Source organism: Schistocerca nitens, chromosome 11, assembly GCF_023898315.1.
Source record: "Schistocerca nitens isolate TAMUIC-IGC-003100 chromosome 11, iqSchNite1.1, whole genome shotgun sequence".
NCBI classification, from domain to species: domain Eukaryota; kingdom Metazoa; phylum Arthropoda; class Insecta; order Orthoptera; family Acrididae; genus Schistocerca; species Schistocerca nitens.
The window spans coordinates 194,119,776-194,127,525 of record NC_064624.1 but is presented as its reverse complement, the minus strand read 5'-3'; the positions used below and the strand labels follow the sequence as shown (position 1 = coordinate 194,127,525).

The 7,750-nt window shown below is 37.7% G+C and overlaps 1 long non-coding RNA gene across 2 annotated transcripts; it reads right to left on the bottom strand.

The window, feature by feature from the left end:
- Positions 1 to 485: 485 nt before the first annotated feature.
- Positions 486 to 4,823, bottom strand: LOC126213597 (uncharacterized). 2 transcript variants are annotated; one of them, XR_007541264.1, is made up of 7 exons: positions 4,292 to 4,823; positions 3,238 to 3,354; positions 2,995 to 3,065; positions 2,804 to 2,873; positions 2,586 to 2,708; positions 2,325 to 2,489; positions 486 to 956 (listed from the first exon to the last, which is right to left on the bottom strand). It is a non-coding gene; the product is annotated as an uncharacterized LOC126213597 (long non-coding RNA). The 2 variants fall into 2 exon arrangements; XR_007541265.1 differs by having other exon boundaries at positions 2,807 to 2,873.
- Between the last annotated feature and the right edge of the window lie 2,927 nt (positions 4,824 to 7,750).

Below are 7,750 nucleotides of genomic sequence, written 5' to 3'. Positions count from 1 at the left end.
ACATTACCATGCCACATGAGAGATTACCTTATTTGTACATAAAATATATCCTAAAATGGTGGTAAGTGCTCGTCTTTGACCTCATGGATTTTTAACAAATTACTTAAGAGTACAGGGAACAAAAGGAAGATAAGTTAAAATAAAAAATGGTAACCAACACAAATGTATGTACATGTGAAATGATCAATTTTATTCTGACTTTCACAATGATATGGAACACTTAAAACATTGCAGCATTATAAAGAATGAATAAATAGTTAACATGTCAAGAGACTGAGCAGAAACTCAGATTGGACATGGCAGGTAATCTGCCATGGCCTATTCAGTGGAACCAACAAAAGTATTTGCCTAAAGGAATTTAGGGAACCCAAATAAAATGTAAATCAGGATGTTCAAACAGGCGAAGGATCCCAATGCACCTGAATGGAAATTCGGTGCCATAATCACTCTGCAATTTTCTCAGTAATTTAACATGTGACCACAAATACAAATGTATAAACTTTTTATTTCATCCAAGAATATCTCAACATAATACAACAAACATCAATAATTCAAAATATGGGTATACACACAATGTTTAAAGGATCTCTTTAAGGGCGGGACAGGTGGTCAGCCGTGGCCTTGATGAAGGAACCATCCCGGCATTTGCCTTAGCGATCCAGGATGGCCAGACAGAGCAAACCCCATCCTCCCGAATATGAGGTCAGTGCTGTTAATAGCTACACTGCCTCATTCGGTTGTTACCTATTATACAATGTTCTGATTTACATGAAAATAGATCTTACAACTAGCAAAAATAATGATTAAATAGCCTATATACACAATTACATATGCAATTACACTTTAACATTTTTCTTTATCACTTTACACAAACAGACCACACAACACTTTGTTCACGGAACTTCAATAAACTGCCAGAGGCTGCTTCAGCAGTTGCTGCATATATGAGTAGTTATCTGAAACAGAAGAACAGGAAACAAACAGCAGAAATATCCTTGTCTAAAGACACTTTAGAAACAACATAAAAACTTGCAGCAACTACTTAGCCGACTCATATTAGTAGTAAACATATTCACTTAAGGCATGTCTAGCAATTAATGTAATATGTTCTTCAAACTTCTATATGTATGCTGATAACACTACACTGTAGAGTGTGACCACAATGAAACTAACAATGTAAGGGATATCTTCTACACAAATTCTGGGATGTTAACATCTGAATAGCTGTTCTCTGCAAAACACTGTTTTTTATAGTTGGAGGGTCCAGCATGTGAAGCAAGATACTGAAACTTGTTAAAGACTTGCTGAAATTTATCTTTTGATGCAGTTTTAGATTTGAAGTTAACATTTAAATACCTCAGATAATGACTGACTTTTTCAGTAAACAAAATGTCCATGAAAGCATCTAATAATAATTCCATGTCCCACAATGTAATTTTATTTTTTAAAGAGTGGAGCCCCTCCATACTGCCACTAGCAAAAGTTCTACAATCACCTCTGCAGTGATTAGTTTTTTAATCAATACAGGTCCATCAGGAGATAGAAAATGGATGAAAAATGTAACAAGAATTGAGATTTTAAGGGCAGAGGGCAAAACATGTCATGTCAAGCACCAAGGGGAAAAAATCCACCACAACTGTTGGACAGGTAGTAAGAGCAGTAGCGGATTTCTTGCTGTCTGCAGAAGATCATGCAAGGGTAGGTCACATTAGTAAGTGGGTACCATGCAGTTTGATACTAGTGTTATAACCACCTGCACATCAGTACAAATGCATGTTGGAGCACATATGGCTACAGTGGGGAAGGCCAGTTGCACCCTTTCTGTACTCCAACCTACTTACATTTAATGCCCGATTTAATAAAAATTATACTCTTCCATTTCTGGCACCCTTTCTAGAATACAAACTAGCAAAATTATGAGAATTTTTTGTGTTCCACCACAAAGATAGGAAAACTTCCGTGTTTTGCAAATGAAATTTAGTATTGAGCACAAGATGTTTCACCAATTCACGTTTGGCATTTTCAGTGGTTTTCCTTTCGGTCCTATTCAAGAAACCATTTCTTCCAGTAAATATTTCTCAGCAGGTAACCTATACTGCAAGTTTGCAAAGGCTGAAGTGTTGTTATTATAACAATAAAACAATTTCAGTTAACATCTGAGGAAAAAAGCAGCATATATTAACAATAATATACGGATTAGTGTTAACAAACTGATGTCAGTATCATTCTAAGAAACATGAAATTCAAAATAATTGAATGTCAGAATGGGTGCTACAGCTACCAATTTTTAAGTAAAGCAGAAAACAAAATGCTACTGTACTTACAAACTTTGAGGTGCCACATTCCTTGACACAGGCTACCAATAACCCACAAGTGTTTTTGACATCTCATGCCTCACAGGTACTTAACTGGATTGCAATCTGATGATTGCTGCTATCAACATGAAAGATAATATAGTTGTATCCAGTGACCAAATTTCAAAGCCGATACTGAAATTAAGTTCTAAGTTACAAATTCCAGTATTTACATATACATCACTGGTAATCCATTCACGTGTCATAACATTAAACTCAGTGCAAATGTACCTCCATTTTAAGCGAAAGGTCAAGTTTGCCATTGTATGCAAAACACTATTACTTTATACTTCAAGTTTGCCTCTATAGGACTGTGTAACATTTGCTGCTGCTGGAAGACTATCGGAGCCATAACTGGAACAAAGAGCTCCGAGTTACCACCTGCCAATATAAACAAACTTCAATTTTAAACTGAAGGTGAAATATGTCATATGTATCCAAACCACTACCACATTATTCTTCAAGCTTCTCGCATTATGGCTGTGTGACATCTGCTGCTGCTGCTGCTGACTTCTGGAGCTGTAACAGAAACAAAGAGCTTTGAGTTACTATTTGCCAGTATATTCTTAAGGGCTGTAACTGTACCTTCATTTTAAGTGAAAGGTGAAATTTCCCACACATGTATCCAAACCACTTGTACCTTATTCGTCAAGCTTCCCATTTTATAACTGTGTGACATCTGCTGCTGGTGACTGACTTCTGGAGCTATAACTGGAACAAAGTGCTCTGACTTACTGACCGACAATATACATTAAACACTTCAACACAAAACCACTAGTACTCTTTTAATGTAGCATAACAAATATATGCTATGCCCTACAGTTATATCTCCATTTTAAGGGGGAGTTCAAATCTGCCAAAAATGTACCCAAACTAGAATTACCTTACTGTTATAATATCCCAAGTATTAAACGGAGACTCATCTGCTGGTGTTGGTGTGCCTCTCGCTCCTCTTCCACACTACTGGTGCCAAGGATCACCTCTACAGGAAGGGTTTCACCTACAGAAAAATAGGTTTCATATCAGCATAAGCACAATAGAAATGATGCCATATTATTTTTGGTGATATATATTACAATGTTTGCGTACAGTATTCTACATGGTACTTGCAGCTTGAATATTTACTTCAAACAAGTTGACAATTGACTCAGTTTTAGTAATGACTATAGCTTCAAGTTTCTTCTTTAATCCTAGCAACACCAACACATTTTCAATAATGTGTATTGGGGGGGGGGGGGGGGAAGGGAGGGTACTGTATTTCAACCCTAAAAAAATATCTTAATTGTTGTTGACATATCATATTTTAAACAAATACTGATGTATAAGTAGGGCCCTGAACTTCAAAATATTCAATATGACTGTCACTGTGGAAAGTCACATGTACTATTAACGTGTCAAATTTTTGGGTTAAGTTTAACCACAAAATTTAAAACATTTATGGAAATCAGTTGAAGACTCCATTAAAAACAATTATCCTTTTCAAAATTTTAAAATATGAAACAATATCTAATTCCCCCCCCCCCCCTCCCGGCATCGTCAGGGTTAAAAACAAATGATACACAGGAATGAGCACCGATACAATCTGCTATCCGATTGGTTACTAATAATTGCGAGACGACAGTTCATATATCACACAGTGGCATTTTATTAGCACTATCGTTATTACACCTGCAACAATAACTTCCAATTAAATAATTAAGTATTCCGGCACCATATGCAACATAATTTAATGTTTGAAAATGTCAAGGCAAACAGGTGCGGTGGTATCGACAGCTTAAGTAGTCACGACAAATGAAAACTTGCGTGTAAAAATGCACAAAGCACCACACTGTATAGTATGCTTTTATTTTTAAAAAATTAATAAAATAAAAAATAAATGATTATGCATGCACTGAAATAACCGTAATTGCAATAAATATATTTTTTTCATTACTCACCCAAATCTAGCTCCGAAGGTCTTTGTGAAGAGAAATTCACAATTAAATGTGATTTCTGAAGATGTTTTTTTTAAATTCGTCGTCGTCGATTTGTACGATAATTTCTTACCGCACAAAGTACATTTCGCAAACTCTCGATCAAGAGTTTCGAAATATGACCACATTTCGCTTGTCCTCGACCTCTTCATGTTGGCAACTATTGGTAGTAATATCAACAACACAAATAAAAACAAGAACGCGGAACGAAAGTCAATACCCTCTAACGCAACCAAAGGCCGGAAAAATAGTGACACCTGTTCCGGAACACCAAGAATTGCAGAGAAATGAGACGATAGATTCCCGTTATTTGCCATCCCCTCTCCCCGATGGCTCACCGTCGTTTCCGTAGCAGTACGAAAATATTTGTTCGCTCCAGTTACTATCCTCTCTGGAAATATCACCTGGAACTGCGACCTTTAACTGGAGTCACCGAGTCAGGAACGTCTACACACACAGTTATTCCGTTACCAGCTTCCAGATTACCTGTGGTGGTAGCCCGATAACTGCCAGAGAACTAGAACTACGAGCCAATAACGATAAATGCCAGAGGAGAATACCGGTCTCTGACAGTTATTTCCATAGTCGCTCGAATTCCTTAGTAACTTTCCTTGTACTACGCGTCCAAGCTAAATTAACACGTAAGGCGGTGGCTCAAGGGGTCGACTGTACTTGTTAATGCCTGTACTGCAGCTCCTATCAGCCACGGCTCGGACATTAACTTTATTTAATTGTTTATGCTAAAAGTAACGAAGGCCCACGATATAGTACACAGTTCTTATCAACAGATGGCGCGCAGTCTCACAGTTATTCCCACGGTCTATAGAACGCCTTCCAAATGCGCAGTACGATCTTCGGTCAACAGATGGCGCGAGGCACTGTTTACACTAAACAGTTATTGAAATAACTGCCAGAATCAGAGGAACGGTTATCGCAGTAACCGTTACTTCTCAGTAACCGGTTATTTCTATCAGTTACGTTATTTTTTGCCACCTCTAGTTCACAATAATATAAAATCAGTATTCAATTTTTGGAAGACACGGATGTTTAGGTCTGTGTCTATAAATCTGATTAAAGCACAGGATTTTAGTAAGCAATAGTGATGGGTTAAACTGCGATTTTCCGATATCAGTGATTTCTGTGAGTGCTACTTTTCAGTATCTGTGATTCTTAACTGCGATTTGTCGCAGTTAGTTACATCTGTGCACACAGTAAATTGCATCTCAACAAACCTGTCATTGGTAAGTATGTTTTACGTTTTTCTTCCGTTGGCTTTAATTTTGTATTAAAGAAACAACTGTGAAAATATTAATAGTGTAATTAATATGTAAGTAGCCATACAGTACCGTAATAGTTCATGTTTAGAAAATTAATTCTAACATATTGTTATGTTCACAGGTACCTGAACTACATTTCAGTCACTCAGTAAAGTGATATCTAAAAATATCATTGTCAACAGATCTGGAGAAGTTGCCACTGCGTCTTTAGACCGTTTTCGTCAGACGAGAGGTTAGTTTCTAAGTGTTTCGATAGAGTTAATTACTTCAGTTAGATCGTTCTTGCAAATGTGAAATATACCCCATTGAGTGGCTTTCATTACAGCAAATATTAGCAATCTACTCTGTCAATTATATTGCTAGTAATTAGTGACAGCAAAAATAGTTTAATAATCCTTGTGTTTTTGCAGACGCAGTTCTGACTCTGATTACTGGTTGCTGTACGTATCTATCCACATCAAGGCTGTTGAGAGAGACTCGTGAAGATTCAAGACAGCTCTTAGAGGATTTGCAGTTTAAAAGTGAAATAAGTGTGTGAGTGATTAAACTGTGTTTTATTGAAATTGTTGTGCGATTTTAAACGAATAATAAATGTTAAATACAGTGAGTGAATAATAAAAAATCTCATTTTCCACATGTTAAGCCGTCCAATACCCGTAATTTTCCGCCACTTACTTATTGGTAAACACTTTTTGGATAGCGACGTGCCCCCCCCAACCCTTTCTCCACAATCTTGGTGTGACACTGACCTGTAACATGTCTCGAAGACTACAATATGCATTTTGAGGCTGTTGATATGAAAGTGGGAAGTACAGATCTTCCAGTTAAATCAGGAATAGCTTAAGTGCATTACTTAAAAGTAACACAGGAAAAGCTTACTTATGTAGGTGGTAGTAGTGTCGGCAAAAAGTTCTTTTGTGTGAAGTTGCCATGTAGAACACCAGGTGTAAAACTTTTCTCCCGAGTCTTAAACTGTGTCGGAACAAAAGTGAGGCATTCATATGACTGAATAATACTGTTTTCATTTCACTACACTTATACAGATGTCTGAGTTCTGCTGTGTTAACATTGCAAAGTCCTGTAGGCATGTGGAGTATTAACCAAAACTGTCATATTGGAAGCAGAATCAAACACATTTGTTACGTTACTTGATATTTTCAGGAGAAAAAGGCAATGTTGCTTCTTATTAATATGATACATTCAGAGTCACAGCAGTATTTGACCAACCATAACTGATGCTGAATGTGCATGTCGTCATATAATATGAACGGCTTATTTCAATAGTGGTACAAGTCCATTACCTCCACATTTCTGTCTATAATGCTTCTGAAATTAATGATCCAAACAAACATAAATAAAGGTTCATCTCTAGCAAGAAGCCATATGCTTCAATATTTCTGGTATCTCAACTGCAGATTTTTCAGCGCTCATTTAACTTTACGACTCTGTATCTCAAAATGAACAAAAATGGGCTTGTTCTACTATTAAAATAAGCCCTTAATATGCACACACAGCACATCGATCTCATGAGGCACAAGGCTCTCATAACGAAGTACATACGTCGGTCAACAGATGGCACTAGGAAAGGTATGTTAACTGCGCTTTTTAGTTGCTACTTGCGACTCTTAGTTGCGACTTGTCACGGAAATCGCAGTTTCACTCGATAGCGTGTCGCAGAGATGAGCGTAGTACGAACTTTGGCCTACAGATGGCAGTGCTAACTGCACTTTATAGTTGCTACTTGCGACTCTTAGTTGCGACTTGTCACGGAAATCGCAGTTTCACTCGATAGCGTGTCGCAGAGATGAGCGTAGTACGAACTTTGGCCTACAGATGGCAGTGCTAACTGCGCTTTTTAGATGCTACTTGCGACTCTTAGTTGCGACTTGTCACGGAAATCGCAGTTTCACTCGATAGCGTGTCGCAGAGATGAGCGTAGTACGAACTTTGGCCTACAGATGGCAGTGCTAACTGCGCTTTTTAGATGCTACTTGCGACTCTTAGTTGCGACTTGTCACGGAAATCGCAGTTTCACTCGATAGCGTGTCGCAGAGATGAGCGTAGTACGATCTTTGGCCTACAGATGGCAGTGCTAACTGGACTTTATAGTTGCTACTTGCGACTCTTAGTTGCGACTTGTCACGGA